The sequence below is a fragment of the Sitophilus oryzae genome, unplaced genomic scaffold, assembly GCF_002938485.1.
Source record: "Sitophilus oryzae breed Bouriz unplaced genomic scaffold, Soryzae_2.0 scaffold_1062_pilon_pilon, whole genome shotgun sequence".
NCBI classification, from domain to species: Eukaryota; Metazoa; Arthropoda; class Insecta; order Coleoptera; family Curculionidae; genus Sitophilus; species Sitophilus oryzae.
The window spans coordinates 2,207,081-2,226,029 of NW_022145685.1; the positions used below are offsets into that span (position 1 = coordinate 2,207,081).

General features: G+C 32.2%; 1 protein-coding gene across 1 annotated transcript in view; it reads left to right on the plus strand.

Moving 5' to 3' along the window:
• The first annotated feature begins 5,083 nt into the window (after nucleotides 1-5,083).
• LOC115878486 (LIM/homeobox protein Lhx9-like) overlaps nucleotides 5,084-18,949 on the plus strand; it is a 60,487-nt gene continuing 46,621 nt past the window's right edge. Inside the window, exon 1 of the mRNA XM_030895012.1 lies at nucleotides 5,084-5,273. The gene's annotated coding sequence lies outside the window, so the exon portion shown is untranslated. The remainder of the gene's footprint in view (nucleotides 5,274-18,949) is intronic.

Below are 18,949 nucleotides of genomic sequence, written 5' to 3' on the forward strand. Positions count from 1 at the left end.
AAAAATATACATACTTCCGTTTATTATAAAATTTCCCAAATCTTTGTTATTTTAAATTCAACCACATGTAAAGTGCGTTCAATGTAGTTTTTTGTAGTTTTTATAGTATTCTCTTTTATGAGTAGAGGTAGTATGAAGCGGTTTTTAAGTTACCATTCTACTTTTTCATCAAACTAAAGATGCTATACCCAGATTTAACTAGTTAAACTAGTTGGTTTGGTTTGGTTTAATTTTGATATAAAAAAAAAGTGTTTTTTGCCTGTTGTAGATACTTTATTTTTTGAGTTATACCGGCTGCGTCTCAAAAGTGGCTCATCCCTATAACTTTTTTATTTTTCAGATAAAAAAGAAGATTTGGTACTTTAGTATATGACATAAATTAGGATTGATTTGACGTATTCAATTGGTTTTGGTCACTTTCTGTATCACCGGAAATGACTACAGCTTTTGATTTTTAAATGGCCCCCTCGCCTCGGTATATTTCTACTTTATTCGATAGAAAACAACACTCAACTTTTGACATTTTCGCATATGGTTTATATGAAATTGTAACATGATCTACTAGCTCTAATGAGCCACAGTTGTTCCATTTGAAAAAATTGAGATATTATTAAAAATACGACTTCAGCATCTTTTAACCGGCCAGGACAAGACATGAAAAACATTAGACGATCAATTTTATTTTTCCAAGGTTCCTTGATTATTTCCCACTCTAGATTGAAATTTAAAATTTCTTTTTAAGGAAATATGTCAAAAGTTGACATATAATATGTAACTCTATTCAGACTCTACCTGAATTCTACCTAAAAACTCTACGGATCACAGTTCTCAGCATTTTGATACGCTTTAAAATGCCCAAGATACAAAGAGGGTCAAACATGCAACATTTTAAAATTTGCCCTGCATTCCAGGAACTAAGAAGGCTAGTACAAATCTGTGTCTAGCGTCTATAGTTTCACAAAAATGTAACACAGTGACGTGAAAACCGCATCTTTGTATCTCTTACTCATAATCGAGAAACTCCATAAAAGGCACAAAAATGGACACACATTAATTGAAAAATAATTAACAAAATAGTTTTTCAACGATGTATCATGTAGGTACATTAGGGTGTCCGTTATTTCCTAAGTTGATTTCCTTTTGCTGCCGCCCTCTAAATTTTAGTTTTTGCTTTAAAAAAGGATCCAACGTAAACAAGCTCTTAATTTTTAATTTAAACCGTGCCGGAATCATGATACTTTTTCCATTTAAACAACGTGGGATTTTCTCACCATTTGCATTTATTTTTTTTTATCTCCAAAATAAATGAATCCTTCGACAAAGACCTATTCTAATACAAAATTTTACGCTCTACATTACCATTATACAAAAAAGGTCTCTTTGGTTATTTCCATAAAAACATTCCTTTAAAAGTTATTCGCGGTTAAAATTATGCACATAGTTTATAATCAAATCCAACTGGAAGATTCCAAGCAACAAAACCCGTGCGTAGTATGAAATGCGACGTACGACTGATCGGACTGCCGACTGATTGTATATACCGTCCTTCGTCATCGTCTTTGCGTGTCCTTTATTTATAAAAAAAAATATTATTTTTCATCAAAAGAATATTTAGCTATTGGAAAAATGGCCATGTTTCTTGAATGAAGTACTTCCTAGCGTATTTTTCTTATTATCTTAAAACAAAGTAACTTGCACTTCGTTGAATGAAAATAGATTCAAGAGAAATTTTCGAATTTTGCAAGAGAACAAGTTTTCTTGAGTTTTTCTTCAAAGAAAATATTTTCTTTTGCGCTAAAATTAATTCTCTTGCCACTAATTTTTTTTTAAGAACGATGACGACTTTAGTTCAAGTCTATCTTTTTTTCATTCACATCATTCACTGCAAATTTTAATTGCGCCTTTTGATTTTGACTAGATCTAGAGCCATACTTTTTTCAATAAAACAATATTTCTTTACCAACTTTAATATGGAAAACTAATATTGCTCCATCTATGATCAATTGATCAAAAATATAACTTAAGGTTATTGTATTATTGCCTCTCAGGGTTCGTAAATATGTGTGTCAATTGAAAAGAATGAACAAATTTCGAGTGATTTTTATCTTAAATGTTACTTGTATCGAATTAATTAAATTAAATTAAATTATTAATTAATTAAATTATCGTCGAAGAACTTCAGAGGGCGACATAAAAAGAATCAACTTGGAAAATAAAGGACACTCTAATGTCCATATACCTAAAGCTTCCCGTATCCTCAGTAAACGACTGTAAGATACTAATTAATTTTATTGTTTCATACTAAACGACTGGTTAATTTCAAGGAATTCCGTATCTCTGCCAAAATAGTTATGAATATTTAAAAATTATGAAGGCAAAGGAAACTAAATAATTGTAATTAATACGATAATTTTTATTCCTAAATAACTATAAATATGTCATTTTTTCTGAATCCCACGTTTACTACATATTAAAACATCATAAATCATAGTTCGAGTATGATGCTACATCACCTAACATCAAAGCTTAAAAATAAATGATTTTTCTCTTTCAATCTAAAAAACTCTTTCTACTCCCAAACTTAACCAGAGGAATATAATATTAATCCCAAAGAAAAATACAAAACGAAAAAAAAATTCTGTACATTGATGAATGAAAACCCGCCAACCTCAGCTCATTACCGAAATTTTCCAGGTTTCCCAATCTCTCTCCATTTCCCCTTCTTTTCCCCACCATTTTATTTCCCCTTAAAAGAACGAAAAAATAAATACGGAGAAACTGTTGCGTCTGATCGAAGACGGTGGCTTATCCATACTAGGGATGGTCAAAACTGTTATTTTTCTGTAATAAAACTGTTATTTCTTTTGAAAAAAGTCTGGTATTTCTTATAGTTACTGTGGCAGAAAACTCAGAAGCAGAAAACCCTTTTATTTTAGAAATGAATCTGCCAGAAAAAATAAAATTATAAGTTACTGTTATTTTTAATTTTTAATGTAAAAAAGTGTAAATTTAGCTTGCTACATCAACTTGATTCTTAGATCTTTTCTGAGAAACTGTCGTAAATTTTCTTGTCCAATAACCTCACAAGCATTTTATCTAGATTGTAATCTGAATGAGGACTAATATCTTTCACATCACAATGTATTAATTTTTCTCCTTTATATTGCACACTTGTTTACTAGCAGAACTTGCAGTCGAACATTATTCATTTTAGAACATCTTCGAGTGCGAAATATACAAGATAGCTTATAATAGCCGTAAAAAACTCGTCGGAACTTTATTAGAACATTTTAAACGAGAAAGCGTTAGTAATGGCCCTTTATGTCACTTAAGTGCTGTTAAGAAGGTGAGTTTTGTTGATATAAATAATAACTGCTTATATATTTATAATTAAAATTAATAGAATATCCTAAAATATTTTGATTAAAAGAAAATATATAAAAGTGGTCAACGCTGTACCGGTCAAGCCGAGGGGTGTCTCACTCGGGTAAAAAATGTACACGTACTGCCAAAATAATGTTCCACTGCCAAGCGACTGCCAATGACTACGAATAAGACTGCCTATGACTGCCATGTAATTATTATAGGCGACTGCCATAAGGCTGCCAATGACTGCCAGCAACTGCCAAGAAAATGGACATGTAATTCCAATAGTGAGACACCCCTCGGGTCAAGCTTAATCACGTGACTAAAAGTTTATTAGACATTAATTATAGTTGAAAATTTACAGTTTTTAATATCAAGTTTATGACCAAAAAGTTTATGCAATTTTTGACTTTTTTGATCTGCTGTATTTTTTCAAATGAACTAGTAGATACTACTGTAAATAATTTGCAAGTTCATAATATTCAAAATTTTCCCAAAAAACAAAAAGGATAGAAAAAATGTTTGTAATTTTCTATGTATTTTGCTAAAGTGAAGCAATTTTTTTGATTTCATTTGATGCAATTTTTGCTAAATTGTTGTATTTGCTTTATTATTTATTCAGATCAATAATTTAAGATAAAAAAGTTAAAGAATATGACATATTATGTACCTACCAAACAGCAAAATCATAATTTTTGTGGATATGATTTGCATATATTAATTTTACTAATTTAATTTTTGTAAATTGATGAAATATCATATCTCTACTTAAATAGCTACGAATATGGTTTGCTTTATATGTCTACATACTATCAAGTTTAGTTAGTAGTTACAAACTACGACTAAAATGTAAGCCACAAGAAAATTGCAAAAATTTACCGGAATTCGAGCAGAGCCTAGAACAAGCCCTTGAAAGCATGTCTGAGTATTACAAACTCAGCTCTCTGAAACCCAATCGCTAATATATTTTTAATCGCGTAAGAAAAAGATCTGTATTTGTACTCACCATATTCTGTATTTGTAAGTACTCATTTTCCTTCTGCTTTTTTAATTATAGTACTATAAAAACTTATAGAATGCTTAAATGCAAAAACTGCAGAACAAAATCCAAACAATAAAGTAAAGTTATCATATATATCATAAATGCAACGAAACTGTTTTGCAATGTTTTTCAGCAGATATTTTGTTTCGATTTTATATCTAAAAAGGCTACTTGGGTAGAAAGATTCCAGCAAATCCTTGGATGACAGGCTTTATGCAGAAACACCTCCGAATTGAATGATATCTCGTCGAGGTTTCCCAAACACGGTAAATATAGAACCACCAGATGAGTTCACAATTAACGTAGCCCGGCATATTGGGAGGAAATTATTTAATCTTAAGGTGTCCGAACGCGAAAAAATAAAGTAAGTAAGTGTAAAAAAGTATTGAAAAAATATCTCTAAACTTGACATCAGCAAATATCAATTCCAAAATGCCAAATCCCCAAATAACAACCCATCTCTAATCCGCACGCTTTCTCCTGGCATCCTTCCTCCTCGCCGCGTCCGCCACCAGAGAGCGCTTCAATACCGTCTCGTCTCATTGGCTCGCCGCTTCGACACGGAGGCGGAGCCTGGTGACGACATCGACGCCAGACTAGGCGTGGCCTGGGCAGCATCCCCGAGAGCGAGATGATCCCGAGCGACAGTGACGATTGTGTGTACGTACCCTTTGGCGTTTCGAGTCGCTGCGGCCGGCGGTGCAGTGTGGAACAGGCCTGTGACTGATTGACGTATAGCGATTGTGGTCGGTGAAGTAGTCGAATAGTTTGGCTCGTTTTTTTCGGGGATTCGATTCACGAGTAGGAGTCAAGTTGTAAAGTGACTGTATAGTAGGTAATGAATGGATTGTGAGATGCTTTTGTGGTGAGTTTGTTAGGAATTAGAGGACGTTAGGTAGATTTTTTTGTTTTAATGTTTTGAATATGTAATAAATATAATCTAAACGATATTTATACTGTCAATTTCTTAGAATTAAGCTTCATTTACAACCTCGAAATTAGTGGAATAAATTAGCAATTTCAATTATATTTTATACTTAAAGCATCATTTAGAACTTTGAAATTAGTACCTAGTTTCAATTACACTTTATAAAGCTTCATTCATAACTTCGCAATTAGTGGAATAAATTAGTGGTTTCAATTACACTTTATACTTTTTTAGTTTACGATCATTCACAATGTTTAAAAAACACAATTAAAATTAATAGAATATCCTAGCAGCAGCTTGCGTTAGTCAGTTGTACCCATAGAGAAAGCTTAATATTTAGCTTATAAAACAATCAACTTTTCATTTCTCACCACAATTTCTCTTGACGGAAGATAATCAAGAGTCAAAATGACATTTCTTGCAAATTTTGAAGTATAATTAGTGAAAAAGAAGATTGGATAACTTTGTCTACTAACTGAAAATGTCTACCACTAATTTTGAGTTCGGAATGCTTTAAGATTTTATAGAAATGAAAAAAACAAACGTCTACGCTTATTGAAGATTGAAGCCACTAACTGCGGGATTCTGAACGAAGCTTAATTAAAAATTTACGATCATTTCAAATATCTAGAAAAATGCAGTTAAAATTAGTAGAATATAAAGCTACAGCTTTCGGTACTCATTTGTATCCACAGAGAAAGCCTAATATTTTGCTTATCAAACAATAAACTTTTTATTTAGAACCTATAGCCACAATTATTTCACTTGACAGATGAAAATCAAAGGTCAAAGCACAAAATGGTATTAGTCGCAAATTTTGAAGTACCTATAATTAGTAGAAAGAGTTAAAAGTTTTTGAACTTTTTCGACTAATTGAAAATTATTACCACTAATTTTGACATTCTGAATGCTTTCATTGAAATTAGAGGAACAAATTTCTACTCTAATTGAAACCACTAATTTCGAGGTTCGTAATGAAACTTAGAAGTTTACGATTATTTACAATGTCTAGAAAATGAAATTAAAAGTAATAGAATATACTAGCAACATTGTGCGGTAGTCACTTGTATCCATAGCGAAAACCTAATAATTAACTTATAAAAATATAAACTTTTGAATTATATTTACAATCTCTCTTGACAGATGATAATCAAAGACCAAAATGACATTACTCGCAAATTTTGAAGTATAATTAATGGAAAAAGTTAAAAGTTTGTAAACTTTTTCTAGTTTACAAACTTTTAACTTTTTCCATTAATTATACTTCAAAATTTGCGAGTAATGTCATTTTGGTCTTTGATTATCATCTGTCAAGAGAGATTGAAAATTATTGCCACTAATTTTGACGTTCTGAATGCTTACATTGAAATTAGAGGAACAAACTTCTACGCTAGTTAACTCCACTAATTTGGAATTTCTGAATGAAGCTTTCGGATACTAAACTTCATTGATGATTATCTCTGTCCCTATAAAATGGTAGTAGTAGGCTGGGGTTTTTGCTTCAGATAACATTTAAAGATACCCCTAAATTTAAAATTTGGAAATAATAAATTTAAACGTTGTTAATTTAAAAATTAATCTTTAAGAATGGAAGAGTGGGACCCACTGCCAAGTCTTTGACTCTGCTGAAAATTAATATATTCGAGAGTAACAGTGAAAAATTAATTGAGTTATTCCTATGGATGGATTGTTTAACCAAAATTTCTTAATTTATACTCGCGAGAAGGCGAAATAATAAATCATCAAAAATTATGAAAATTAATATCGATATTAAACTTACCTGATAGCTCAGTAAAATTTAGTCAAATATAATAGAAACAGGTAGACACAGGATGACTACAGGTAGAATTTTGACATTTATTGCCAAAAATGGCGAAATTATTTAGTGAATTAAGTGAATTTGAACAAGGTACCTACGTAGGAAAGGATGCCTATGAACAGCTGGAATATCTTTTCGAAAAATTGGAACCAGGATTGGCCGGAATGTTACAACTGTGATGCGATGTTGGACAGAGTGGTTTGTTCATCGTTGCCATACGCATCGTAATGGCCACAAAACACATACACAAGAAGAAGTGCTAGCGCCTTGCTAAATATTGGAAAGTGAAATTGACGTTTAAATTTGACACTGTTGACAAGTCTACTGCTACTAGCGCCCCCAATATCGCTTGTAGAAACTACGGACTAGATTGTCACGTATGGCGGGAAGTTTAAAAAAATAAAAAAAAATAATTCTTCATTTATTTTTAATTATGACATACATAAAAACACAAAAAATACATAATTTTTTAAAAATATATTTAATATCAATATCAAATACACAACAGAAATTAATTTCACCACAATAAATTAATAAAATCAAAAGAATAATGTTACAAGTAGATCAAGAGACAAAATTAATTATAACAAAACTGAAAAAAATGGCGTCATAGATAGCTTAGAAATGAAGATATATATCATAATTTTGAAAGTAAAATTATATGGGAAATGTCATCGATCATCATTTTTAAGCCAACTGGCCGATTATTTCAAACATACAAGCTGAGTTCGTTCATAGTGCTCTGAGAAATCTAGATAAACAAAGAATAATAAATTAAAAGTATTCCAGGGGACAAAAGAGGAAAAACCTGTATCGTCTCTGATATCTGTCAGGGTATTGTTGAAAGTGTCATCTTTTTGCTCGAAGTTTTCAAATCGATCAAAAAGATGACATTTAGAACAATACTTTGCCGTAACTTTCACAAATATCAGAGAGAATACAGGTATTGCCTCTCTTTTCTTCTGGGATGCTTTATATCTGTTGTTCTTTGTTTATCTATATTTCTCAGAGCATAGTGCCGAACACGACTACAGTATATAATAATTTCAATATCCTAAGGGAAAGAAAAAAGATCACCTTTCTGTTTTGTACTACGGTCCCTTTCTTCCGATGGCTTATCTCGTTGATATTCAGGAAGGTATCCATAAAATATATATTTTACTATCGGTCCTGGGATGAAAAAATATAAAATTTAATTTGGTTTGATGATCCTTTTCTGTCATCTAAATCAGGAGAATGACAATGAGCATGTTAAGATGAAAAAAAAATATTTATCAACACTTACCTACACGTTAGTCCGAGGAGTTTTATCAAAAACCTATATTTGCCTAAATAATTTATGTATTAAATTTGCAAAGCAAACTGCAGCGTGTAAACAAAAGAAATAAGATTTTGTTTCGATTTTGTGTCTAAAAATGCTCCTTGGGCTAAGAAGAGAGGGCGACCTAAGAGGAAGAAAACCTTTAAGTTAAATCACAAAAATTTGGTGTAAATACCATACCCAGAATCAGAGCTATAGTATATCGAAATTCTACCAGCCAGAATCGTTTATCAGGATACGTAAATGTAGAAGAATGTAGAATGTTTAGGAGGGGGGTTTATCACCACGGCCTTACAGATCTACTGTGTATTCCCCTTTCCTGAGTTATAACAAGTTATAACTCATCGTACAATGTCAGGGCTTTGACAAAAGCCAGTATCTGAGACAGCTCCACACAGGGACCCAGCTCTCCATGATACGTAAATAATATATCTCTATTGATTAAAAGTATCTTACAGATTTTTGATTAAGACATATTAATATGTCATCACGAGTGTATTTTCATCCTTAATGAATTATCCGAATATCGAACAACTTCCCTTTGAGCAATATATCATATCGATTTTATTTGCTGATATAAAACCAGTGTAATTATACGCAAACAATGTACCTTGTATTTTATAACTATATTAAACCTATATTTTATGCACGTGTAAGGTATGTCAATGCGTAGCCATTAAACTGCCAGATGATATATGTCTTAATGGTGCTTAAGCAACGATATTACCTGCTCCAGGTGTCATTACTTATGGTCTCGAATTAATATGGTGTGAGACAGTTTATTCCAGCGCATTCGCCATATTTTTAAAGATTATTTCATAGAAGAAAATATTAGGTTTTTGTCAACGCTGGTTAATTCCAATGTAAAAAAAGACACTCGATGAAAATATTAAAATACTAAAAAAGCATATATTCAGAGCGATTCATAGGATTAATTTGAGAGGACCGGTCATAGGATTAATTTGAAAATTTGAATTTTTAGATAAATTCACCTCTATCCTATGCCTATCTCTCATAGTTTTTGACCTCCCAAGTAGCATCTATCTGACTTCGAACTAAATCTGACCTGAAGCGACGTCAGACTTTGTGCAAATTTAGGTCGGGTGCTGGTGATACGACTGGTGACGCCGCTTTCCTATTAAAAGTGACGTCGTTGGATCCGAGTCGGTAAATCCAACGATCTGTCGACGTACAAAATAACAACGTACCATTTTTATTAATTTCCCAACGTCGTTCCAACGTTGGCTTGCACGACGTACCTATACTTGAACTAGCCCGACATCTACCCGTTGTCCGAATAGGATACGTCTCATTGATAATCCCTAAAGTAACGTCCAATTATATTTTGTTGTATTTTATGTTCATATTTTTAACCTAATTTACGTATCTCTATTTACGTCCGTAAATACAACCCATTAAGTAGCATTTGCGGCCTAATAAACATCATGAACATAACTTAATAAAAAGTTTTTGTAAACAAACTTAATTTTTTTTATTATGCCTAAAAAACACTACAAAGGCATTTAGACATTCATCTACATTTTACAGAAAGAGGTCGAGGCTTTTGCAAAATAATAATAGTAGTAGTGATGTCTTCCCTCCACCCACGAATGCTTTTTATCCGGAAGAGATGCTGCATTACACTGGTGCATCTTAATTTCATTTTTTAGCTTAGGAAACCAGCAAACCCCATCCTCCTCCTACATGTGAGGTACTGGTTCCAATTCTTTTAAATTTTCTATATACTATCTTAAAAAAGTGGCTGCCCATTCTTTTAAAGAGAAAACAAAAACTAAAATATAGTTGCACAAATCCACAAATCACTGATACGCAAAGTGAGGTTACGTGGCATACGTTGGAATTATATACGTCATAATACGATTGCCGGTCGTCCGGTTTGATGACTTCGGTCGTGTGAGACGACTAATGTTGGAGACCCGGTCGGAATTGGTATATTGGTAGTTCATATTAAGTCGGACACAGAAATCCGCCATTCTTAACAGGTATCCGATTGTCAGCCATTTTAAAATCGTTTTTTGTTTTTAAAATTTATATTCACATTCTGATTTCTAGTAGAATAATATTGATAAGGTTGAGTTTGGGGGAACCACAGTACAGTTTTATGATTAAACCAGCTAGAAAATAAAAAAAAATATTTTGCGAGTTACTTTTTACAGATATTTTTATTTCATAAATCTACCTACTTTTGAAGGCGCTCGTTGTTTTCCGGAGTATTTTAATCAGATATATCAAAAAAGTGATTTCCGTTGACAAAACTGATGTCTGGATTAATGATTCAGAATTATTATAATATGAAATTAGGTAGGCACTTATAGTTCTATTCGAGGAGTGATTATGAATCCATTTGTAATTAGGTAGTTTGGTTAGGTTTTTATGTATTCTTGGTAGCGAATATGAAACCAAACGTAACGTAAGTGCATAGCGACGAATTTTAAGTGACTAAAATCCAACGTAATATGACGTTGGTAATTGGTAGAATTACATTCCCTATTAGGTCAGATACCGACGTCGAGGCGACCCGAATCTGTATTCCCCATTTAGGTGCAAATAAGGGTCGTCAGGCGGTCGAATCGACCGCGACGTGGGTATCCGACGTCGGGTTTATTGAACGCGACGTATACCCGACGTTAGATAACGTCCAAATGCTACTTGGGCTATGTATCAACCGATTTAATATCACACAGGGATATAAAAAAACTATTTCTGTTTTCTATAGAACTGGTAAAATTTTTGTTATTATATAAAAAATAAAAAGGCTGATAAAAATCCTACTCAACGAAATATATCATGTTTCTATACTTAAATCTTCCGGATTTATAAATAGAGCTGTTTAAAAATTAATAATTCTATTAATTATGTATTATAGAAATTTGAAGAATTTCGTTACCATGATAATTTTAGAAATTTAGCAAGTAAAGTCTTATTGATACCTACATATTAAGACTAAAGTTTGACATGTTTTTGTAAAATGTCCTAAGTTCGATAACCAACAACATATTTTATATAAAGCGCCAAGTGCCACGGCTATTAAATTGTATTGAATTTAATTGAATTGGTTATTTAACAAAAATATTGTTTATCTCGAAATAATGATTTTGGCACTTGAAAATTACTTACTTCAAGTCTCTCTTCAAGTCTTCATTTATTATTGATAAGTAACGAGGGGTGTCCAACTGTTGGAATTACATGTACCGGGTGTCCAACTAAGAATAGCTCTCGGCTGTATCTCGGAAAGTATTAGCCGTAGGGCTTACGGAAAAAAATATTTATTATTTAAAACTAAAAGGGATATGAGAAATTGCTGGAAATTATTTTCAAGTTTGTAAAACGGCCGCTAGGTGGCGCAACTGCTATGGAAAATAAGAAAATAGATTTTTTTACAGAATTTTGCCTAGATAATGGGTACTATAAATAAAAGCTTAATAATCTTCAGTAAATTTTGGTTAGAACCATTTTTCCCCTATCTGCTAAAATAAAGTGGTGGGGGAAGGTTAGATCTATCTTTATTTAAATGTTAATAACTCCTGACTGGATGATCAGAATCCAACAAACGAGGACTCCTTTAAAAGAGCGTTTCTTACTCTATATTATACCATAAAAATAATAATAATAAGGTTTTGAACGTAGACGCTAGGGGGCGCTTTCTTACAATTTAACAAATATAGGGCGTTTTTTCAAAAAAATTAAATACGACAGTATGTGTTATTTTAGCTGATAGTAAAGAGTAGTAAAAGCTTAAAAAGTCAGCGAAAACCGCATCTTGATATCTCCTTTCAAACCGAAAATATTAACAAAATTATATTAAATACCAAAAAATAAGCCCTTAATTGCCTTATTTTTACAATACAGTATCAGTAGACCTCTTAATTAGGCCCATTCTAACAAAAAAATAAGATAGAAACAGTTAGTTTATTTTAAAATCGACGAAATACCAGAATACCATAGTACCAGATGTATTAATCTAATAATTAAGATATTAGTAATAGCGAACAAGAAGTGTACAAGAAACAAGAAACGATGATTCAGTGAAGTCATGGTAGGCTTTGGAAAAAAGTTGCTTTTCGCGTAATAGTATAAACGTCAAATTGTTATTAGATCAACATTTTTTTGATAGTCTTAGCAGCGTTTTTTTATCTTTTAAATGCTTTTTCAAAATGCCTTTATTATTTGAAGTAGTTGAAGTTGTTGGCATTTTGAAAAAACAATCAAAATATAAAAAACGCTGCTGAGACTATCAAAATGTTGATCTAATAACAATTCGACGTTTATACTATTACGTCTTACTATCTATATCTTACTATCTTATTTTTAGGTTAGAATGGGCATAATCAAGAGGGCTATTGATACCGTGTTGTAAAAATAAGATAATTAAGGGCTTATTTTTTGGTATTTATTATAATTTTGCTAATATCTTCGGTTTGAAAGAAGATATCAAGATGCGGTTTTTGCTGACTTTTTAAGCTTTTTCTACTCTTTACTATCAGCTAAAATTACATATACTATTGCATTTAATTTTTTTTTGAAAAAACGCGCAATATTTATTAAATTGTAAGACAACGCCCCCTAGCGTCTACGTTCAAAAGCTTATTATTATTGTTTATATGTTACGATATAGAGTAAGAAACGCTCTTTTAAACGAGCCTTCGCTTGTTGGATTCCGATCCAGTCCAGAGTTATTAATACTCAAATAAAAACAGATCTAACCTTCCCCCACCACTTTATTTTGGTAGATAGGGGAAAATAGCTCTAACAAAAAATATTCAAAATTTACTGAAGATTATGAAGCTGTTACTTATAGTATAGGGGAGAGCGGGTACAGTTGTAACAGTTTTTAGAAATTTATTTTTCAAAAATAGAATGAGAAATTTCGCGAAGTGTACTTATTATCTTTAGATAGCCTAGACATTTATCATCAAGATGCACATAAAAAATCGAAGGTATATTCACCTATGTAGTCTTAAGAAAGGCAACAGTGGTGTGATGACATGTGTTACAATTGTACCCCGCGGTGGTACAGTTGTAACATAGAAGGAGGGACAAATGTAACATGTTTAGTATATTGATTTTTCATCTGAAGCAAATAAAATTTTAGCTCCTAGAATCTGACAAACGTTAAGATATGATTTGGATGCATTCAAACAATAATAATTGCTAGAAAATGAATGCCAACTTATATTTACAATATGTGAAAAAACTGGTTCAGACAACAATCTTCAAAAGTTATATCTATTCTATAGAATTTTTTCTAAGAATAATTCTAACCTAGTCACAATCGTAGATTTTTCCAAACAGCGTTCTAAAAAAAACTAATGCGCCTATAAAAAATACAATATTAAAAACAAGATAATTAAAAACTTTAAAAAAATATCAACTTGCGAATTTCCCTTTTTTCCAAAAATGCTTTTTCTTGTTCGGGGGATAAAATTCGAGTATGTGGATTGTAACCACTTTAGGAGTTTCACCAGCTTGTATTTTTTTTAAATAACGGAAAAGTGTTACATGACAGAGGTCCAAACTTCTAGCAACTTGTCGAAATCCAGATTTTCGTTCACAACCAAACCCGCAGCTCTTTTTATATGTTGTTTTGTAGGTCCCTTATCACTATTAATTATTTTTACTTAGGCATGTTAATTAAAAAAATGAGCACATCTAACGAAACAATGGGTAGGTATCATTGTAACATGCTACAAAAGTACCCTTTGCCATTGTTACAATTGTACCGAACTGACAAACCTGCACTTTTATTGAAATTAAAAAACTAGAGCAAAATTTACCTTAAACTGAACATATCATGTTAAATATACATGCATAGGCTACAAAAGTATATACCTACATTGACTGTAAACTATCAGATATGATAGTTATTTAAGAACTGATAAAATGGCTTAAGTTTTGCTTTTGTGTCGATAAATAGATATAGCTCTATTGTTATGTCACTGCACCATTGCAAAAGTCTCAACTGTCGTCAGATTGTACTGAGTCTTGAACTTGAATAACTGACAAGGTGCCATAATAATGTATTTGAATTTAAAAAAGTTATGGTATCTGTTACATTTGTACCGCGTTACAATTGTACCCGCTCTCCCCTACCTTATCTAGGCAAAATTGTGTAAAAACTCCATTTTTTTATTTTTTGTTGCAGTTGCGCCCCCTAGCAGTCGTTCTACACACTTGAAAATAATTTCCAGCAATTTCCCATAGCCTCTTTAGTTACAAATATTTTTTCCGCAGCCGTTACGGCTAATACTTTCCGAGATACAGCCGAGAGATATTCTTAGTGGAACACCCTGTACATTTTCTTGGCAGTCCTTGACATCAGTCTTACAGCAGTAGACTATACTTATATGTATAGCAGGCATCGGCAGTCTTCTTTGCAGTCATTGGCAGTAAAATTATATTTTGGTAGTACATGTACATTTTTTACACAAGCAAGACACCAGTAGGTAACGATTCTCTTTAAATGAAACGTATTTATATAAAAAAGTATAATAGAATTATTTATAAAGTACCTATCTTTTAAATGACTTTACTGAAGAAACCAGAAGGTTTAGTTATAAAAACAGATGATATGTAGTTGAAAACCTATGTTATTCGTATTTTCTTTAAATAATATAGGTACTTACATAATATACAGGGGTTGAATTCAAAATAACAAAGATTTGGGTAAGTTTACAAAAAATGAAAATAAATATACTTTTTTTCTTCCTGTGTGATATTCAACAATTATTGGTTGCTTTGGACGGTTCCAATATATCAACCTATAATCCAAATTTCAACTTTAAATATGCTCAATTCATGAATTTATACAAACACTTATTATCCATAATTATGTCTGGATAGTACAATAATGTTATTATAAACATTAATATATAATACCATCATCAAGAGTATAACAACATACAGTTGTGAAGTGTGGCCGATTAAGGAAACAACAAAACGACTGCTGGAAGCTACAGAGATGGATTTTTGGAGGAGGCAAATCAAAACTCGAACGAATAACTAATAAGCATAAGAGAGATTATGGAAGTTAAACATACAATAGTGGACGGGATAAAAAAACAGACAACTTATATGGTACGGGCATGTCCACAAAATTGCAGAAATAAGAATTCCAAAGCAAATCATAAACTTGAAACCTGCAGAAAGAAAAAAACAGGGTAGACCGAGAAGAAGTTGGCAGGAAGGTATGGACAAGTTTATGGAGGAAAGAGCTCTCGGAGATGGTGCATGGAGAGACAGATAGACATGGAGAGATGGCATCGGGAGACGTAGAACGTTTCAAACCGATTAACATATTATATATATAGTACAATAATTATGAGATATGATTTTTTTAAATGTAATAACATACCGGGTACATTTAAAATTACGAAGATGCTACGACTTTTTAACTGATGGAGCATGGAAAACTGTAATGCGGAAAATAATTTAGATAGGTGCTTTTATGTAAAAATCCAAATTTTCGAAAAAATCCTATGAGCGGTTCTTCATTAACCGCTTACCTACCATTATCGCCGTCAATCACCCTATTCCTAGTTTCAAACGCTAACCAGCTAAAAACGCAAAAAAATAAATCACAGATATATGTACCTACATAAATTTCCAATTGAAAAACCTGGTACTAAAGATTTATTTTAAATAGTTGCTCGTCATGTATAATTAACATTAAAAGTTGAATGACCATCATTTTCAGTTTAACTTTTTTCAATCAATCAATTATCTTCAGTTCTCAATAATAATTAAAAAATATATCAATAAATTAAATGTAAAAGGTAGAATTGTCCTATACGATTTTCTATCCTCTCTAGCACACACATGTCCGTACATACTCGTTAAATACACCGATTGCAATTAACAATCAACAAATTAGTTCGTTAGAAGCTACGATGGCTGTAGCCAGTCTAATGAATAGTTTTGCATAAAATAGGATAGTAACTTCCGACGGTTGCACTTGGACTTGTTCATGGCTTTATCTCAAATCATAGAGAACTACTTGATTTTAAAAGTCTATTTTTACTAAAAAAAGCTAACGTTACTAAGTAATGGTAAAAAATGTATTATGATCATTAAAATAAAGTAAATACAGGAGTCCTTCGTTATACGCGGAAGTTATATTCCTTGAAAACACCACGTAAATAGGAACCGCGTATAAAAAAACTTTTTATTACATTAACTATGCATACCGAGTCTTAAACAAGTGCAAATATTTTGAGGGATGGTATATTCCGAGCTCCAGACACACGTCTACGAGGGTTTTTCGAAAATAAAAAATTAAAATTTTTGTATATTTCCAAATTTCTTTCGGAAAATTTTAAAATTTTTACTTTTTTCAAAAACATGATATTTTGATAATATGGCAATATAGCTAGTGGATTAAGTTTAGAAGAAAAAAAAGGTTTTTAAAATTTAAGCAAAAAATATATAATTAACGTAATTCTAATTTATAAGAAAGGCAGCAAAGAAGATAGACAAATAAACCTACTGCCAGTAACATAAAGATATTCTAACCAAACAGACCTTATATAGAAACTCTCGCCAATAAATACAAAGAAGCCAAAGCAAGAGTAATAATATATAAAACAACCCCAGAGTTCCCAACTAGCAAAGGAGTACGAGAGGGAGACGCGATATCAACAACATTAGAAGAAATCTTCCGTCAACTGGATTGAACCAACAAAGGATTAAAAATAGATGAGGAATCATCTAAGGTTCGCTAATGACATAGTCCTAATTGCCACTAGTCCTGAAGAACTAGAAGCACAAATTAATGACCTAAATACAGCCAGCAATAAAGTGGGTCTCAAAATGAACTAGCAAAAAGTAAAGTAATGTTCACTAACTAGTGGAAAGAAAAGTAATTCTTATAAATGACACAACATTGCAAATAGGAGAAATATACATATTTCGGACAACTAATACACAGCCCGGGATCTCTACTACCAGAAATCAACAGAAGAATTAAGTTGGCATGGAGTACTTATGAAAGAAACTCAATCATATTCAAACCTAGAATGCCACTCTATCCAAATAAAAAAAAAATTCACAGTCCTTTACAAAGATGCAACCGGGGGGGCATTGAAAATGATGAATAAAAACGTAAAAATATGATTAGTGTTAATATGAGTGTATTACATACATATGTTTAAATAACGAACTTAACAAAAAACAACAGATTTAAAGATTCACTGAAAAAGTAGTAGTGTTAACATTAATTCAGAGTCAAATTCAATAGCAAATAGCAATGGGCAAGGCACCTGGCAAGAAGAACGGGCAACAGATGTATCACAAAAATTGGTACTCACGAGGAATTAAGAGACCTATTTATAGAGGAAGACCGAACCTGAGATGCGCCCATGATATTAGGAAATTAGCAGGGATAACCGGGGCCCGCATAGCCAACAATAGACAACAATGGACCCAACTACAAGGAGTGTAGAGGGAGGCTACACCATAACTGGAAATAGTTGAATAAGAAAATTATGATGATGAAACCTTTCCTACCTAATATGGAATTGATAAAACTTATATAATAATGTATAAAGGAAACCGCATTTAAAATATGCCGCCTAAAACGAGCGACTCTTGTACGTGATTTACCCAACACTAATAAACATTATTTGGATTAATTTTAGAACCGTTAATCGTTTTCCTTCAAAGCCAACAAACAACCAAAGCGTCGCAGAGAGCTTTAAGCCGACTTTATTTTCCCATAAACCCATACCAAGTTGGTTCGATTCGGAACCACTTAACCTCGTAAACTTTTGATTTACAACGGCGTCTAGCCGGATCGGGCGCCGAGCGTCGAAACCCGGAAAAGGACTCCGGGTTGGCGGACGTACGTAGCGGATATTGTGACGAACCTCGAACCTCCGTTATCCATACAGAAGAAAACGGCCGTAATTAGAGCAATCGGTTTTTTTCGAGCGATTAGTATTAGTACTTATACGACGAACCGAAGAAAGGTTTATTAGTTTGGTGCGAATCGTTGGTGGGATATAATTGTGTTCGTACATAGTAAAATTACGGGATAAGTTTGAAAAATTGAGAGAACTTCACTGTAAGTTTTATTGTCTTTGTTCTTTGCTCTGATAACAGGTATTTTTTAGAAATCGTGTGTCACTGTATTCCGGAAACTTTGGCAGTATATTCTGCAGATAGAAATAAGTAAAAAAGTTCGTATAAATGTATATCCTAAAATGCTTAGTTTCAGTGATACAGGGTGTAGAAGTTTCATTTTTATTTCGATTTTTCCGAACAATTTCTGAAGTAAAAAAAAATAATGATATAAAATTGGTCTCTATGTATGTTTTTAGATGAGAAATTTGAATTCGATGTCAATATGTCTCCTTCTTGTAGGGGGCATCATCTACACATTTTTTAATTTGGTGTGAATCGTCGTGTGATACCTATAATTGCTTTGTATTCGTAGACAGTTTACAGGGTAAGTTTAAA